At 41.1% G+C, this 18,070-nt stretch overlaps 1 long non-coding RNA gene across 3 annotated transcripts in view; it reads right to left on the bottom strand.

Moving 5' to 3' along the window:
• Positions 1–15,901, bottom strand: part of LOC145425800 (uncharacterized) — a 35,849-nt gene extending 19,948 nt beyond the window's left edge. Inside the window, exons 1-7 of one of the 3 annotated variants that reach the window (XR_013906537.1) lie at positions 11,138–15,901; positions 8,953–8,985; positions 7,340–7,390; positions 6,671–6,764; positions 6,518–6,589; positions 6,330–6,395; positions 4,870–5,164 (exon numbers count right to left, since the gene is read on the bottom strand). This is a non-coding gene — a long non-coding RNA (uncharacterized LOC145425800). The other 2 variants (XR_013906538.1, XR_013906536.1) reach the window with 2 other exon arrangements.
• Between the last annotated feature and the right edge of the window lie 2,169 nt (positions 15,902–18,070).

The raw sequence follows: 18,070 nt of genomic DNA, 5'->3' as shown, positions 1-18,070 counted from the left end.
GGTGCCGGACCAGAGCTCAACGACGACGGCCGAGAAGATGGTGGAGGAGATGTTCACCCGTTTTGGGGTCCCAGCTGAGCTCCACAGTGACCAGGGGCATAACTTCGAATTGAAGGTCTTCGGGGAGATCTGCTGGCAACTGGGGGTGGAGAAGACGAGAACCACACCGCTCCACCCACAAAGCGATGGCTTGGTTGAGCGCTTCAACCGCACGCTGGCCACCCAGCTCGCCATTCTCACCAGCGAGATTGTAACCGACATCTGCCCCTGGTCCTTTGGTCGTATCGGATTGCGGTGCAGGAGTCCAGCCAGTGCACACCTGCCGCTCTGATGTTTGGACGGGAGCTCCGGACGCCTGTGGATCTGGTGTTCGCCCCCCCCCTCCCCGAGCTGGAGATTGATGGTGGGCCAGAGATGGACTACTACAGGAGGCTGAGGGAGCGGCTGCAGATGGTTCATGACTACACCCGCCAGGCCCAGGCCAGCGCCGGAGTACGACAGAAAAGAGCCTACGACACCAAGTGCCGAGGGGGGGTTTTCATGCCTGGCGACAAGGTTTGGGTGTATTGCCTGGTTCGCAAGAGAGGAGTGTCCCCCAAACTCTGCAGTCACTGGCAAGGGCCGGCGGAGGTCGTGGAGCAGCTAACAGACGTGGTGTACCGTATCCGCATGCCGGGCCCGGGGCGCATGGTGGTGTTGCACCGGGACAGGCTCTCACCGTACCGACCGCTCGCTCCGGCAGACGCCGGGGCAGGGGATGATGGTGGCACCCCATGTTCTGACCCGAGTGACTTTTCCCCCGCCGTGCCACCTGATAAAATAACACATTGATTCGTGCCATATAAAAAGTGAGACCTGTCAATTCAGATTATTTGTCAAATATACACTAATGAATCAATTTACATCAGCAGCCTAACAATTGTTATGATGATAAATACTAGTTAATCTATAGCACCAAATCATCAGTCAGTCACCCGTGACCTGGCCTCTTCACCTCTGTCCGAGCTACAGCATGGCAGAGCTGCACTGTTACCTGACAATTAGGACATACATGACAATAAGAATAAAACGGGTAGCTGCTTCAGTGTTTCTGTCAATTTGTGCAGATCGTGACTCATCAGTAATGTTTGCAGGGTGAGTGCATTTTTAAAACAATTTGTGCAAACTGCACTACAAGGTGGAATAGTTGCAAAATCATGACTACCTCAAGATATTTGTCTCAAAAATTAACCGTATGAATATGTCAGTGCCATAGGATGAAATTATTGTGTCACCAACATTTTAACGTTAGACATACAATTTTAACAGCCTAAGTAAACTAATATCCTGGCTTGCTCGAAGCTGCCGTTTTCTCTGACAGTTTCAATCAAAATTAGAAATGCTGCTCTGAGACTGAGAGAACTAATAGTGCTGCCTGTTGTGCAGTTAGTTTCCAAAACACGTTATTCGTGGTTACATACAATTTTAGACTGATGCTGGCCAAAGCCTAGCATAGCCTGTAAAGTTATTATGACAGACACATTTTATGAGTGAACTTGGCTTTAAGTGACTTACAGGTTTCTTTGAAAAATACTTTCTTACACTCAACAAAAATATAAACGCAACACCTTTGTTACTGCTCCCATTCCCCATGGGATGGACGTAGAGACCTAAAATTCATTCCAGATACACAATATAACCATCCCTCCCAAACAGTGGTCACAAATCAGTCCAAATGTGTGGTAGTGGGCACATCTGCTATATTGAGATAATCCATCCCACCTCACAGGTGTGCCACATCAGGATACTGATCTGACATCATGAGTAGTGCACAGGTGTACCTCAGACTGCCCACAACAAAAGGCCACCCTGGAATGTGCAGTTTTTTGAGCTATTGGGGGTCTGGGGACCCAGAACCGGTCAGTATCTGGTGTGACCACCATTTGCCTCATGCAGTGCAACACATCATCGCATGGAGTCTATCAGATTGTCAATTGTGGCCTGTGGAATGTTGGTCCACTCCACTTCAATGGCTGTGCGAGGTTGTTGGATATTCGTGGGAACTGGTACACGCTGTCGTATACGCCGGTCAAGCACATCCCGAACATGCTCAATGGGTGACATGTCCGGTGAGTATGCTGGCCATGCAAGAACTGGGACATTCTCAGCTGCCATCTGCCCTGAACAATGTGAACCATGATTCATCCGTGAAGCGCACACCTCTCCAACGTGCCAGACGCCATCGAATGTGAGCATTTGCCCACACAAGTCTGTTACGGCGACGAGCTGGAGTCAGGTCAAGACCCAGATGAGGACGACGGGCATGCAGTTGAGACGGTTTCTGACAGTTTGTGCAGAAATTGTTTGGTTGTGCAAACCAATTGTTCCAGCAGCTGTCTGGGTGGCTGGTCTCAGACGATCTTGGAGGTGAACCTGCTGGATGTGGAGGTCCTGGGCTGGTGTGGTTACACGAGGTCTGCGGTTGTGAGGCCGGTTGGATGTGCTGCCATATTCTCTGAAACGCCTGTGGAGACGGCTTATGGTTGAGAAATGAACATTCAATGCACGGGCGACAGATCTGATTGACATTCCTGCTGTCAGCATGCCAATTGCACACTCCCTCATTGCTTGTGGCATCTGTGGCATTTTGCTGTGAGACAAAACTGCACATTCCAGGGTGGCCTTTTGTTGTGGGCAGTCTGAGGTGTGCACTACTCATGATGTCAGATCAGCATCCTGATGTGGCACACCTGTGAGGTGGGATGGATTATCTCAATATAGCAGATGTGCCCACTACCACACATTTGGACTGATTTGTGACCACTGTTTGGGAGGGATGGTTATATTGTGTATCTGGAATGAATTTTAGGTCTCTACGTCCATCCCATGGGGAATGGGAGCAGTAACAAAGGTGTTGCGTTTATATTTTTGTTGAGTGTATATCCAGGTTCTTCCTTGTTGCTGCCGTCCTGTCCTTTTTGCAGGTCCTCGCAGCGCAGGCTTGCCGCTGCTAAAACTAAACAGAGCTCCCTGAAAGGCACAGCCAATCGCATTGGCCATATTTGTCACATGAGGTAGGACTCCTGTAACCCACATCAGATTTGTGGGTTGTGCTGCTGCATAAGGTTGGAGGTGTAATTTTCCCTCCCCGCCGCTAGGAGGCGAGTATGCCTTGAGATGACTTTCTGTTAGTCAACATTTCCTATTGTGGAAGCCATTACTCAAGAGGCAACTGCCAAATTAGCTGGAAGATCCTGGTAAGAAAAGCTGAAATAAAAGTTAAATTCGCAATTTATCTTCACATACTAGCTGTTAACAGATGGCTATTTATTAGGATCTGAAATCTGTGAAATACGGTCGTGGGAAGCTGCGTCAGCCGGGCGAGCTATCTCACCACTAGCTCCGGTAAGGGATGCTACATGAATGTAAGCGCCATGAAGACATGTAGTTGACTGCTGTTAATATATTTCCTGTTTAAAAACAACCAATCGGAGTTGTGATATTTATGTTTAAAGTACTGTAACATCACTGATGTACAGATGTTTAATTTTAAGTGCTAAAGAATATATTAAAATGTGCCCAGCTAACCGCTAGTATTAAGCTACTGCTTAGTGATTTCTGTGTATTTCTGTGTTCTAACATTACTGTGATTCAGTTGATTTAGTTAGCTTTCCAAAACGTTGGAGAAGAAGTAATATCGTCATGTAGTGCTTAAATGCACAGCTTTTAGTTTTGTTGACTTAAAAGTTAACTCATTTGATAAAGATGCAAAAAGTTCATAAAATGTGATTATAAAATGTGAGGGATCTCATTACTCTGTTGAACGTATTAATGTTTAAAGAAGTTGATATATTTTTCTGAGAAATAATTCAAGTTGAAATATCTTAAAAAGAAGAACAGTTAAAAGCGAGCTGTTAAAAGGATAAATATGGGAGAGTCTTACAAGTTTATTTATTCTTAAAAATGGTAAATATGAGGTATATTTTCTGTTGCACTAAGACCTTGTGTGATGTAACTCAAGTTATTTCATGATGGTTGAGACGCTGTATAACTAAAATAATTTGTTATACTTGAGCAATACTTGGCTAAAAGATGAGTGATGGAAGAAGCATAGATAAAATAGTAATGTATGCACTCTGAACTGTGTGCATAGATTGGTTTTTGACCAGGACAGGATCATTCGAGATCTGAACCCTGTGGGTTAAGTGGCGAGCCAATCCCAAGAGAGTGACTGTTGACGGACCCGGGTGCGGTGTGGCCAGCCGTGGGATCCATCTTCCGCGAACCTCAGGACTATTACTACATTTCTTGACACAGATAAGACTAACACTTTAAACATCTACCCGGGTAGCGTTAGAACCAATGGACAGAAACACAAACACACACACACACACACACACACACACACACACACACACATTCCTGTCTTGCATAACGACTGAGGACCGGGTAAGTGTACTATCAAAGTGAGGACCACCATTTCTGCTACACTTGCAGACAAACCTTTGCCAATTTTGAACACTGGGTGGCTCTCTAACACCAAAAATCACCTCAAAATCTTAAAACACTCAAGTAAAAAAAAAAACTCATTCTACTATCAGAATGAGGACCTTGTCATTGAGTGCTATTCAGGTGATTTTCCACCAGGGGGTGCTTTTGTGTTCGTTTCTGTCTATATGTTTTTTTCTGTTTGCATTTACTCCTTGACATTTTCTATTTTAGTGCAACCAAATAATGTTAAAGTTAAACAGTCTCAACTTTATACATAAATAGAATAACTAAAAAGTTCTGATAATCTATCAAGACAACCCTACATAACAAAAGGTAGTATTACATTTCAAATACCGCTGTAGATTTTATTAATAATTACCAAGGAAATTCCCACAATGCTGCAACAAGAGCAAATTCAGTTTATTTCACAATGTAACATCCTTCCAGAGGAATAATAATTGCTATTATAACAATGAAGACAACTATTAAGTCTAATGACTTACAACTAAAATAGTGATCAATAACTTTGATCAGTTTGTTTTGACTTCTGCCAAAAAGAAAAATCAGTAAAGCTTAGGATGGCTACAACTGTACCAGTATGACCTTCCTGCTTCCTACATAATTCCCAGCCGTCTTTGCACTGCCGTCTTCTCTGCTTCACTCCATGGCCTCTTGACCTTCGCACGGGGGATCTCTACAAATAACACAAAAGACAACATGGACTGTTAACTTTACAACATGTATGTAACCGTAGTTTTTTTGTTTTTGTTTTGATTTTGAAATGGGGTTCTGCTTGTGTATATTTACAGAAAATGCCAAACCAAACTGTAGGTTCAACAATTTACTACATTTTGTACCCAAGATATGTAGTAAGCACTTTTAAATTAAGTATTTTGAGTTCACAGAAACATGAGATCAGTTATTGAGTAATATACCTACGGAGTGAAACAGCAGCCAATTTACTTTTATACATTTTGTTTTCAAAGGTACATGTTGCATCTAGCCTTTTAAAATAAGATGCTAACTAGTTATTAGTCCTGTTAAAATCATTCATCATAACAATATTCTTGTAAAAAAACAAAAAAACTGTCAGACTTTAATAATTTGCTATTGTTTTAAATAAGGCAAATATTTCTGATGTACTAGTAATAAAAAAAAACCTGTGCTGTTGGTAGTAGTTCTAATCTAGTTAACTGACATCACATATTTTTTTTTTTATTATGAAATACAATTGCTAATATCCTTGACAATGTAACAAATTACCTAGATCATGATTCAGAACCAAACATAACTGATTGACATGATCTTTTCATTTTATCTGAATTTATGCGTTTTATTTGACAAACTGTCACAGTTTTGCGACTGGCGCACAGATACAATACCAAAGAGCAGAATTAAGTTTTGTCTATCATTAGTCATAAGGCCTGTACTACAAAGCACATTCAACACATCAAGGCTATCTTTCCATAATCTGGATTCACTTAACCTGAAAGTGGCGATCTGGATAAGTGGTCACAAAAAGCTTAACCTGCATGGTCGCATGAAAGGGGTGGCATTGTGAGCATCTGTTCACTAATGATTATTGAAAAGCGTACTGGAAACAGAAGCTGATTTTTCAAAAGATAAAAGTATAGTATTAGGCAAATATGAAGATATTAAAACAGACTGCAGCATAACTAAGGGAGGATTCAGGGTCACCTGGTCCAGCCTGAAATATATGCTTTAGCAAAAAGGAAAGTTTGAAGCCTAATGTAGTCTACTCGATGAGCTTTGTTGCTTGTAAAGTCATGTCTACATGTCCTGATTCATATACTGCAAACAGAAAATTTTAAATACATTTAAAGCTTAAAACATCTCACCCTTTGCTTTGGCCACTTTGGTTTTTCCCCTTTTCCTCAAAGCCAGTCTTGCTTCCTTGCTCTCTTCTAAAACAGAAACACACAAACAATGGTAGCTGTTATTGTACAAAGCAGATTGTACTGGAATAGAATTTGAGTAGAATACATACAACAGTGTCACTACATTTCAGACAAAAGCTTAAACTCACCATCTACATCTGAACTCTCTTCACTGGTGGGCTCCGGTCTCTTTTGAGAGGAGAAATGCTCAGAACTTCCACCTGAAAAACAGAAACATTCATGTGCCACATCTTCCTAATTCACTGTGTTTTTGTACTGAATGACTCTGTAAAAAACCTGACCTTCATCCATCTCACTGCCTCCTCCTTTTTCATTTCTCTGGGGGACACGGAGTAGCTGCTATGTCAAATATTAGCCATCTGGAGTCACAAAAAACTTCAAACACAAACAGTATTGTTGACAAATATGACAAAAAACAAAGATGCAACAACAACGTGCAAAGGAGCAATCTTAACTTCTCCAAGTGTCACTATGTCATCCTAGAAATGAAATTACTCTTCTTTTAGTTAAGATAATTAAAACAATGCAGCACAACCATTCAAAGGTGCCATTTGTGTAAACATGCACTGGACAAATGTAACAGTTTTTAATTTAGAATCTGGGTCGTGGTGATAAAACCACAAATCTCTGAGATGTCCTTTTTTCATGTGTTGTGAGTCTAGTTCTTGCTGTAATAAAAGAGCTCACTATAGAGTGAGTGTACATGATCAAGTGTTATCTGTTGTATAGACTACTGAGCACTGAACTAGGCCAACAGTGTGTTTCTTTGGCTGTAACATGCCACCCAGTTCATTTTACCATTAGGAACCCAAGCTAACAGGTTAACGTCACTCTCTAATATTAGTCAATGTCACATACATAACTTGCAGTTGCATAGCAGTTTATCAAAAATGCAGCTTATTCATGAGGCAGTATACCAACAGCTGTACTAGTGAGCAGGTAACACTTACCACCACTATCAGAACAGCCATTATCACTGCATGCGAGCGCCACGTTATCGTCTGCAATGTAAGAAATAAATATTGAAAGGATACAATTATATTTGGACATTTTTTATGAAGAGAGAAGTCTATAACATGACATTACTGTAAAATGTATAACCTAAGCTAATTTCTATTGTCATGAGCTTTAACCTCCTATGACCTGAACTCTTTCATGCCATTTTTAATTTCTCTTTGCTATTTGGGCTGATTGGGACCTGATGTAAAAACAAAGAATTATCTGAATTTTTTTTACTTCTCTTGTTTCTGAGAGGAGTGAGATCCACATACGAGGGCATTTGTTTTAAATTTCGATAGAACAGTGGCAGTATAATGTCCTTGTAGAGCAAAATTTAGTATTTTGGTCGAGACAACCCAAAATGTGATGTCCACATATGTGGACACCAGGTCCAAGGAGGTTAAAGTACACAACACTAACAATGCACCATAAAACAACAAGCAGGAGATCATGAATAGAAGACTAATCTTATTTTAAAACCAGTGCCCATTTAAATTTAAGATTATGCCAGTCAGGATTCAGTTTGAGGTCCTCTAGCAAGGAATTCTACATGTTCTCTCCTGAACAGGAAAAGCTGTTTCTCCAAACAGGGATTTAAGTGACATCAGCTTCCAGCTGGAAGCTAACAAAGCCAAAAACTAAATATGACCATAAGATCACTGAGCATGTGGGAAACCTGGTTAATAAGCATTTTTTTTAATTTGTTTCAGAAAAATACATTTATTAAAATCATCAACCAAAAATTTCTTTAAAACATACCACTGCTGTGATGCTGACTTTGTCCTATTGCTTGATTATATACCATGAGACGGTGTTTGTAAACACGTTATACATGAAATTAAATGTAAAATAAATTCTCAGTGGATCAAAATATCTGTTGCATAAATAAATTGAATATATCCAAATAAATTTGTCATTTGAAAATCTGCTCATCATTTCAACCTGCTTAATAACAAAAATTTTCACATGTGAAAAGATATGTTTTTAAAGTTATAAGACTTCACTGAGCTCGTGTATTCCTGGCTGTAAGTAAAATAAGATGTTGTGGTATGACCGTGGTATCAGACTGCAGAGGACTGCACAGGTCTGCAATGAGGACACAGGCTGCAAACAAAAGTTACGTTCAACAACTTTTTGTCTTTGTCTCCTGTTTCTGTTGTCTGTTTGGGATTGTTTCTCATATCTGGCTTACATCATTTATATTATAAAATGCTGAGTTTCAACCATGTGTTGTCCTTGTGCCATTTTCAGGTAAAGAGGCTTCAAATGATTTTCTGATCAATGCCTATTTTATTTACATTTTATGCAGAACGTGGGGCCGATGTGATGCACATGAGTATTGTTCTAGCAGCAGTTGTTCATATTATAAGCAACAAAGAATCACATTTAGAAAACAATCACGTCTGATCTAAGAATCACCTATTCCCACCTTAACTGATAATGATTCTTAATGCATATTATAGTTTGTAGTATCTGTTGTTTGGTCTGTTGTTTGACACTCCTACGTACGATTCAGTAACGATTAAAGACTACATGTTCAAATATTCGATAAGAAGGCACATACCTGTATTTGGCTTGCTGCCGTGGCTTCCTTCACCTAATACCAAAGACAAAAGTCAAAGTTACTTCTCAGTTACAGTTAAATAATCCAGTTACAGTCAATAATGACTTGGAGGTGATACAGTAAAAGTGCACCAACAGTTTTGATGCAGCCCATTACCCATTCATTTACAGTAGCTCACCTCAATAAATATACAGGTGTCTTAGCAGTGAGCGCTCATGCAGGTGAACCTGCTGTAAAAATTGTGACCTACAACTCTATCAAATTTAAAGTAAAACAAAAAAAAAAAACATGGAGCATCACAACGTTTCACCCGTTTTAGATATAGTAGTATTAGGCATTTAAAAAACAGAGTGTCATATAGGAAAGCTTATATGCCTTCTGATGGCTACACTGTTAGAGTGACATCATTTCCTTTTTTAACATACTTTTATTAATTACTCTCTGTACATAAAGCAATATTAGGACAGCATGTTATTGTTTCCTCCAAGGTGAGTCTTATTATAACACTAAAACATAGCAGCCAAAGAGACAACACATAAACACACTTTCAATTGTTGGAAGGCACAATTATAACACACTATACAAAAGGCTTATATTTTGTATAAGCATGTACATTATTTGCTTTGAATAGCCAAATTAATACTACATGACAGCCTTGATGTTCCACAGAAAAACACTATCTGAAGCCCACTTCAGCAACAGAACACCAGGCCTTCTGTCCAGTTATGTTTGACGGTGAAAAACAAATGAGAGGAATAAGACAAACGAGGCTAAACGGAGCACGCTGCTCAGCTGGGTCATGCTGATGTGCGGCTACGTCAGTAAATATACTGGACGGACAGACGCTGCTCAGTCACTGAAACATCGACACCAACATAAAACTCCATGTTGGCGTAAACACGTGGGAACGTTTATATTTGATGGATAAAGGAGGACAATGATTTCAAGCATTTTGGATTGTAAACACTTTAAGACAACAAAAGTTAAAGCATTGCTACGCGCATGCGTCACACTTCAGTCGTTTCCTTTACATATTTTGAAATGCTAACTTGATAGATGTTATAGCTGGGCAACTGAGGTTGGGTTTTAACAAAAGATTAAAGCGCTCGGAATAAAAGTGCCTTTCGACTAAATCTAGGCTAAAATTGTGACTTAAAAAGAAGGGGACAAAACCCAGTCAAGCTATAAAATGCCTTAAAGAGATACCCTAAATAAAACGGTACAAACCACAGTTTGGCCGCTTGTTATCTTTAATAAAGTTTGTGAAGAATTAAAAAGCATTCCACTAAGCTGTGTTGTGGCGAATCCACTTAGCCAAAAAAATGGATCGGACATCAATTGGAGAAACGATAGTCTTTATATAAGGCTTCAAAAGGGGGAATGTACAACAAATAAACTGCTCGACATCAGAGCAACATATAATGGCTTCCCAAAACTTTCTTTGCTAGCTAAAAACCCAGAGTAACTTTTGTCTACCACAAAGGATTCTGGGAAACGCAGTTTTCTAATGAAAATACCTGTTAAATAAATTAAATCTATAATTAACAGCTCTCACTAAACATGTGACTAACACTTAAATCACTTACAAAATAATCCAAATGCTGTCATCAAACAAACTGCACTAAAGTTACAACAAGCTGTCTTGTTAAAAGGCTGGAACTCACACAGGTCTGCAACCAAAACACTGCATAGGATTTTTCATTTTAGACTTTTACTCACTGAAACCGTGAAAAATCTCTAACTTCATGTTTTCTTGCAAAAATCATGTTTTTACTGTAATTAAGCGTACATTTTTCCCCTTTAAACTGAAAACCAGATCCGATAATTATTTCTTACGTTAATTTTATATTTCTAAGAGCGAGACTGAAGAGAAATACAGATAGAAATTGCCAGAAATTGAGGGGGAGGGGACGGTAGGTTTGGCATAAAATTTAGTGTTAAATATATCACGAAGGAATCGGTTTTTGTTCCTATGTTCAATTATAAGAAAAATTATGCATAGTTAATTGTAATAAAATATAGATTGAGACGAACTTTATGCATTGTTCAATTAAAAAAAAGTATATTTACTGCCGTGTCATTAAGTTAAAAAAAAATTAAACTTAATGTAAGATACCTTTTTCTTTCGTTTCTTAGAAAGACAACATTTGCACAGTTTTCATATAGCAAAAATGTGAAATCTTACCTGCAGAAAGCGTGCTTTGCAGTCTTCAGAGCTCCACTTAAACGGCTACTCCGACTGTGGACTGAATGACGTCACATGCCCTGCAAAAGTTTGAGAGCTGCAGTGCAGGTGCGCGGGGGGAGGGTCACTGATGGAGGAGCAGAGAGAGCCAAAGTTTTCTCCTCAGCTCTGACTCTCAAACCTGATTTACAGGCTACAATATGTGAAATAAAGGAATCCTGACATTTATTTTAACTACAGTTTAGTACACATTATGAAATCACAAAATAAAATTTATCTAAAGTAAGATTTAGTTTTACAGTCTAATTAAACTTTATATATATCAGTAGTGGAAAGAGCCATTACCATATTATTTATTTATTTTACACACACTAAACAGCTATATTAGGTACACTTTGCTAGTCCTGGTTTGGACTCTCTTTTGCCTTCAGACCTGCCAAAGTGCTGGAAACATTTACCTGCCCCTCCCCCACTGCAGCAGCTATGGGGGAGGTGCAGGGCATCAGTTAAGTTGGGAGCAGAGTGAGCTACAATTCTCTGCTCAGCTCTCACTCAGGCTCAGGCTTAGTGTACTGGCCAGAACACATGAAACAAAGGAACCCTGACATGTTTTACTACAATTTAGTACACATTATAAAAGCACATACCAAGATTTATCTAAAGTAAGATTTAACTTTACAGCCTAATTTTACTTTATATACATCAGTAGTGGAAAAGTACTTAGTATTTATCTAAAAGTATTATTACCATAGGGAAAAGAAATACATATATATACACACAGTGGACTCATTGCGAGCCCTTCAGGAGGCGAAATGATGCAATTTAATGCAAAATACGTATTTCATCTGCTATGATGGGAAAGCCAGATATTTCATAGATGAAACTTTGAAATATCTGGCTTTTGATGATGATCAAACATTATTTTTTCTGCATATAGGGGAGAAGCATGTTAGGAGTCGAAGAGAAGGACAGGCAGGAGCGTGGAAGTACTATGACTGGCAAAGGGAGAGAGCTGGCTGATATGACTGGAGAGAAGGAAGGTAGATTTACTGTGTGTGCAGGAGACCAGGTTGAAGGTTGGATGTCAGTTAGAAGAGAAAGAGGAATTCTGCAGTTAGTTTGATAAAGTGGTAGAGAGTGTTGATTGGAGCAGACTTCAGTAGCCATGTAGGTGAAGGAAAGAGAGATAATGAGGTGTTAGATAGGTATAGTGTTAAGCAGAGAAATGCACAAGGTCAAAATTAGGAAGATGGAAATGGCTGGGGTGAACTCATACTTCAAGAAGAAGGAGGAACAGAAGGTGACGTAGAAGAGTGGAAGAAAGTGTACACAGGTGGCTTACATCCTAAACAGAAGGGTCAGTCTGAAAGAGATAGGAGACTGCAAGGTGGTGTCAGGAGAGAATGTAGCCATGCAGCATTGGACACTAGTCTATAGGATGACTTTGGACGTCAAGAAGAGGAAGAGAATGAAGGCAGAGACAAGAACTAAATGGTGGAAGCTGAAGAAGGAAGAATGTTGTGCAGTTGTTAGTTCAGGGAGGAGTAGACATTCTCTGGGTGGAAGGGAAGTGTTACCAGATGACTGGAAAAATACAACTGAAATGGTGAGAGAAAGGCAAAGAAGGTGTTTGGTGTATCTTTTGGAGAGAGAAAAGAGGACAAGGAGACTTGGTGGTGGATTGGACACTTTCCTGTAGTTCCTCAAAGGAATAGCTAAGAGAAAGTGCGATAGTCAGGGGAGATGGATAAAAGTAGACAGGAATACTGGGAGGCCAGGCCAACTGCAAAGATAGAGGTGGCAAAGGAAAAAGCTTATACTGAGTTGTACGTGAGGCTGGGTACTAAGGAAGGAGAACAGTACTTGCATGAATTAGCTATACAGAGATTGAGCTGAAAAGGATGTGCAGCAGGTTAGAGTGATTAAGGATAAAGATGGTGAAGAGAGTGTGTTGAGAAGATGGAAGATAGAAGTATTCTCTCACTGTCTTCATTAATGAAGACATTAATAAAGACAGAAACTGAGGACAGATGGAGGAAAGTTAGTGAATCAGGAAGCGCAGGGGATAAGTAAGGAGGAAGTGAAGGCAGCTATGAAGAGAGGAAAGGCAGTTGGTCCACATGACATATCTGTGGTGGTATAGAGATGTTGAGGAGAGAGGACTTTTTTTTTTTTTTTTGCCTGTCCCGTTTGGCTCTTTTGCCATCAGAATTATTGTCTAAAGGCAAAGAAAGATGCCCAACGGATTTACTTTACCAAATTGACCATCCCAGCCTTGCCGTAATGGTCCATTTGATTCACCTTTTATTGTTTATTTTATTTTCACTTGTTGAATACGGGACAGACTTGACTGGGGGAAAGAAGGGGAGAAAGAAAGAGAAAGAGCTGAGAAGAGGGATAGGGGAGAAGGGCAAAAAAACAAAAACCAACAGAATGGGCAGAAAAAGAAAAAAAAATGCATCTATCGATCACCTGGATCACCTGTTGAGAAAGAAAAAAGAAAGCAAGCAGAAGAGAACAAGAGTAATAGAATAAACAACATCACAATGATATATGGGAATATGACAGTAAATACGAAATATTAAACATTATTGTGCAGCACATAGGATCAACAGAACACAGTGTGCTTTGAGGTAGGAGCCAAAAAGGGTGTAGTTTGTGGGTGTGATCACCCGTGTGTACACCTGTGAGCATGGACGCGCTTCCATCCATCCATCTTCATCCGCTTTATCCGGAGCCGGGTCGCGGGGGCAGCAGCCTAAGCAAAGAGGCCCAGACCTCCCTCTCCCCAGCCACCTCCTCCAGCTTATCCGGGGGAACACCAAGGCGTTCCCAGGCCAGCCGAGAGATATAATCTCTCCAGCGTGTCCTGGGTCTGCCCCGGGGCCTCCTCCCGGTGGGACATGCCTGGAACACCTCACCCAGGAGGCGCCCAGGGGGCATCCTTGTCAGATGCCCGAACCACCTCAGCTGGCTCCTTTCGATGTGGAGCAGCAGCTGCTCTACTCTGAGCCCCTCCCGGATGGCCGAACTTCTCACCCTATCTCTAAGGGAGAGGCCAGCCACCCTTCGGAGGAAGCTCATTTCTGCCGCTTGTATCCGCGATCTCGTTCTTTCGGTCACTACCCACAGCTCGTGGCCATAGGTGAGGGTAGGGACGTAGATCGACCGGTAAATGGACGCGCTTGTTTTTTTAAAAGGTTCCTTCATGTAATGATCTGCTAGAGGGTGTGGGGGGGCCACAGCCCCGTCCTCCAGGGCATGAAGCAGGTATGGAGGAGATCAAAACTCCAGACATCCAGAGGCCCCCAGAACACAAGAGACCAAGGAAGACCAACAGAGGGGCAGCCGCGCCACTGTCCCAGTAAGAGCTGAGGAGAGTCCCAGATGAGGACTCACTCAGCAGCCGCGGAGCAGAAGCCAGGGGGAGTTGCAGTGACGCGCCCGTGAGCTCCGCCGGCAGCCAGCTGTGCCTGAGTGACCGAGCCCCAGGCTGAGAGGCCGGGGGCACCCCACCTCCGAAGTGGCCCGAGCGAGCCCCAGGATCCAGGCCCCGATAAGCGGCTGCCAAGGAGTGAGCCGGTGTGTACCTGGACGCCCATCCCCTCATCCTCTCATATGCACTTCACACTCAACCAACGTGGAGACAGACATAAAGAGACGCTGTACACACGATCACACTCCCCAAGCGTACTCAACGAACCGGGTCTAGGTACCCTTGCCCCTGGAGGGGGGAACTGCACCCAGACCCAGGTGGTGTTACCCTTTTCCCTGCGGTGGGGAGAGGCAGACCGCCCCGACTCCGCAGCAGCAGGGAGGCCCCACACTCCAGATGGCCAACTCCTCCTCCTAGCCCCCCCGCTCCAGCAGGCCGCAGATAACGGGGGTGAGAGAAGACTCCAAACCTCCTTCCACCCGCTTATTGTAGTGTTGATGAATGTGTGTTCTAAGGTGCATTTAAAACCCAGGAGGGCATGGAGCTACCTGCCAGAGAGCAGCAGGTAAGCGCATAGTCCCTCCTGCTAGCCCTCAATGTCTACGTGTATTTAAAATTGAGAGGTGGGCAACCACGCGAGGGGTGAGGTGTACACCCTGATGGTAATTTGGATTCCGTTTATCGTGCCCACTCCCAGAGAGGACTTTTTAACCAGATTGTTTAACACAAGTTTGGAGAGTGAGGAATGAATAAGTGTACTGATACCAGTTTTCAAGACCAAGGGTGATATGCAGAGCTGTAGTAACTACAGAGCGATAAAGCTGAGACACACCAAGAAAGAGTTGTTGAAGCTAGGTTAAGAAGAGAGGTGATGATCCATGAGCAGCAGCATGGCTTCTCACTGAAAAAGAGCAGTGCAGATGTGATGTTTGCTTTGAGTGTGTTGATGCAGAAGTATAGTGAAGGTCAGAAAGAGTTGCACTGTGTCTTTGTGGATCTGGCAAAAGAATATGATGGGATGCTAAGAGAGGAACTGTGGTACTGCATGAGGTAAGTCTGGATGTGAGGGTGGTGCAGGATGTGTTCAAGGTGAGGGTGGGATTACATCAGGGATCTGGAGTCAGGAGGAGGGACAGGAAACAGAAATGAGTATACAAGAAGGACAGCTCATGCTGAATGGTATGGAGAGAAAGTTAGAGACAAGGCTGAGATGATTCAGACATATGCAGAAGAGGGATAGAGGAAATACTGGACAAAGGAGGGAGAAAACAGCATGACCTCAGAGATGACCTCAGAGGTCAACACCAGAGCCTCTGGTGTTGTGACCCCTAAAGAGAGCATTTCTCTCTCATATATATATATATATATATATATATATATATATATATATATATATATGTGTGTGTGTGTAAATGAATGATGGATCAGGTGATCACATAACATGTAATGTGATCACCTGATCCACCATAGAGATCATAGAGGTCCTCTTTTGGATTGAGATCTGGTGACTGTAGAGGCCATTTGAGTACAGTGAACTGAACTGTTATGTTTAAGAGTGCAATTTGACATCATTTGAGCTTCTTGACACTGGTTATTATCCTCCTGGAAGCAGCCATAATGAGATGGGCACTTCTGATGGATGGGACATATTTAATTTTTATAAAGTATTACAGAACACATGAGTCAATATTATATTGCATTACAGATTATATATTAATGGTAGATTTTCACTAATAGAAGCTTACAGTAGAGGAACCAGGTTTTAATATAAAAGGGAACACAGCAATATATGTATCCTTTGTACGGAAGCCCATGCTTTAATATAATCTATCAAAATTCACCAGTATGATTTATAATAGTTTGAAAAATACTTGAAACAAAACTACAGTTTCTTGCACATTGTCTATATTTATGTTATGTAGACACAATTTGTAGCTCACTACTAAGGCAGGGTCAAGGTGGTTTTTCAGATTCAGTCTCCTATTTGTGGAGATATTTTGGTAAAATATGCTGGTAACACTAAATCGAAAGCAGCCCCTCAAGACGTTAAATGATTTTTTTTTTTAACTGAATGGTCTAAAAAAGTTACTTATATGCCATTTCTATAGCAGAGATAAAAGTATGGTTTAAAAAGAGACGCCTAAAATGAGAACCAGAAGGCAGAAATGATGAGCTGCATTAATAATTTCTAAACCTGTCTCACATTAACTGATCAAACCCATGTTAACTAGCACACTGTTTAGTTTAAATTGAAAATCCAGTATTAATTTTTCAGGAACTGAAGCACTGTCTCATAGCCCAGTTTAGGCCAGTCCATATTCAATATTTCTATTTCAGCATTTAATTTCAAAAACTGTATTGGTGTGCTTTCCAATTTGGGTAGACCAAGACCAGATATTAAAAGTAAGACATAATAATATGTTTAACTTACCTTGTAGGGTCTTTACCCTAAAGTATAAAGTGCCCTCAGGTGACCTTTGTTGTGCTTTGGTGCTATATAAATAAAATTGAATTGAACTTCAAGGCGATAGAGCACTATTTATTTCTCCTTCATTAGATAAACTGTCATTATCTTCATTTGTAGTGAATGGGCAAAGACAGTAGTTGGCAGTAGAGTGCAAAAAAGTTCTTGGGTGCAGTGACTGTCCAAAAGCAGTAGGGGCAGTAGAGAGCAAAAAGTACTTGGGTGCAGTGACTATCCACAACCATAAGGGGCAGAAGGGCAGTAGAGAGCAAAAAGGCTCAGGAGCAGTGATTTTTCATAACCACTAGTAGCCAGTAGAGAGCAAAAGTGTGTGTATGAAAAGAATAGCAGTGTGTATAGAAGTGTGCATTTTTTCTCGTATTTCTATCTTTCTGAGGACCTCGCTCAAACTTTGAGAGAAGCATAAAAATGGCCTCTAGAAGCCATTACAGTGAAAAACAAGTGAGGACCATATTAAATGTCCTCACTTTCCCAAAAGGTCCTCACTCGTAAGGTCTAAAACCCGCGATGGTCCTCGCAAGTATAGCAGAACAAGCACACACACACACACACACACACACACACACACACAAGGAACTCTAATTTCTCTTTCCAAAGAGAAGTGCACTGAGCAACAGGAGCAGAAGCTCTTTAATTGAAACTCTTTGGAGAATTTCCTTGAAGAGGATGTTGGTTTTGATTTTATTTTTAAGCCCTTTAATGTGCGTTTGTGCACTGTAGGATGCCGGCTTTAGACAGGCAGGGTTTGTAAACTTTACAACTTTCAATACAGTTTCTATTCAAATCACATCTTATCTATCATTGAGTGGTTCCTTCTCTGCTGATCCTTTCAAGGCTCCATAGTTTTACCCAGTGTTGGTCAAGTTACTTGAAAAAAGTAATCAGTAACTAATTACTGATTACTTCCCCCAAAAAGTAATCCCGTTACTTTACTGATTACTTATTTTCAAAAGTAATTAATTACTTAGTTACTTTTTAAAAACACGATTTACAACCTGAAGAGGTGATAAAG

The sequence above is a fragment of the Astatotilapia calliptera genome, chromosome 3 (assembly GCF_964374335.1).
Source record: "Astatotilapia calliptera chromosome 3, fAstCal68.1, whole genome shotgun sequence".
Classification (NCBI taxonomy): Eukaryota; Metazoa; Chordata; class Actinopteri; order Cichliformes; family Cichlidae; genus Astatotilapia; species Astatotilapia calliptera.
Note: the sequence above shows the minus strand (reverse complement) of the source record. Positions and strands in the feature narration are given on the sequence as shown.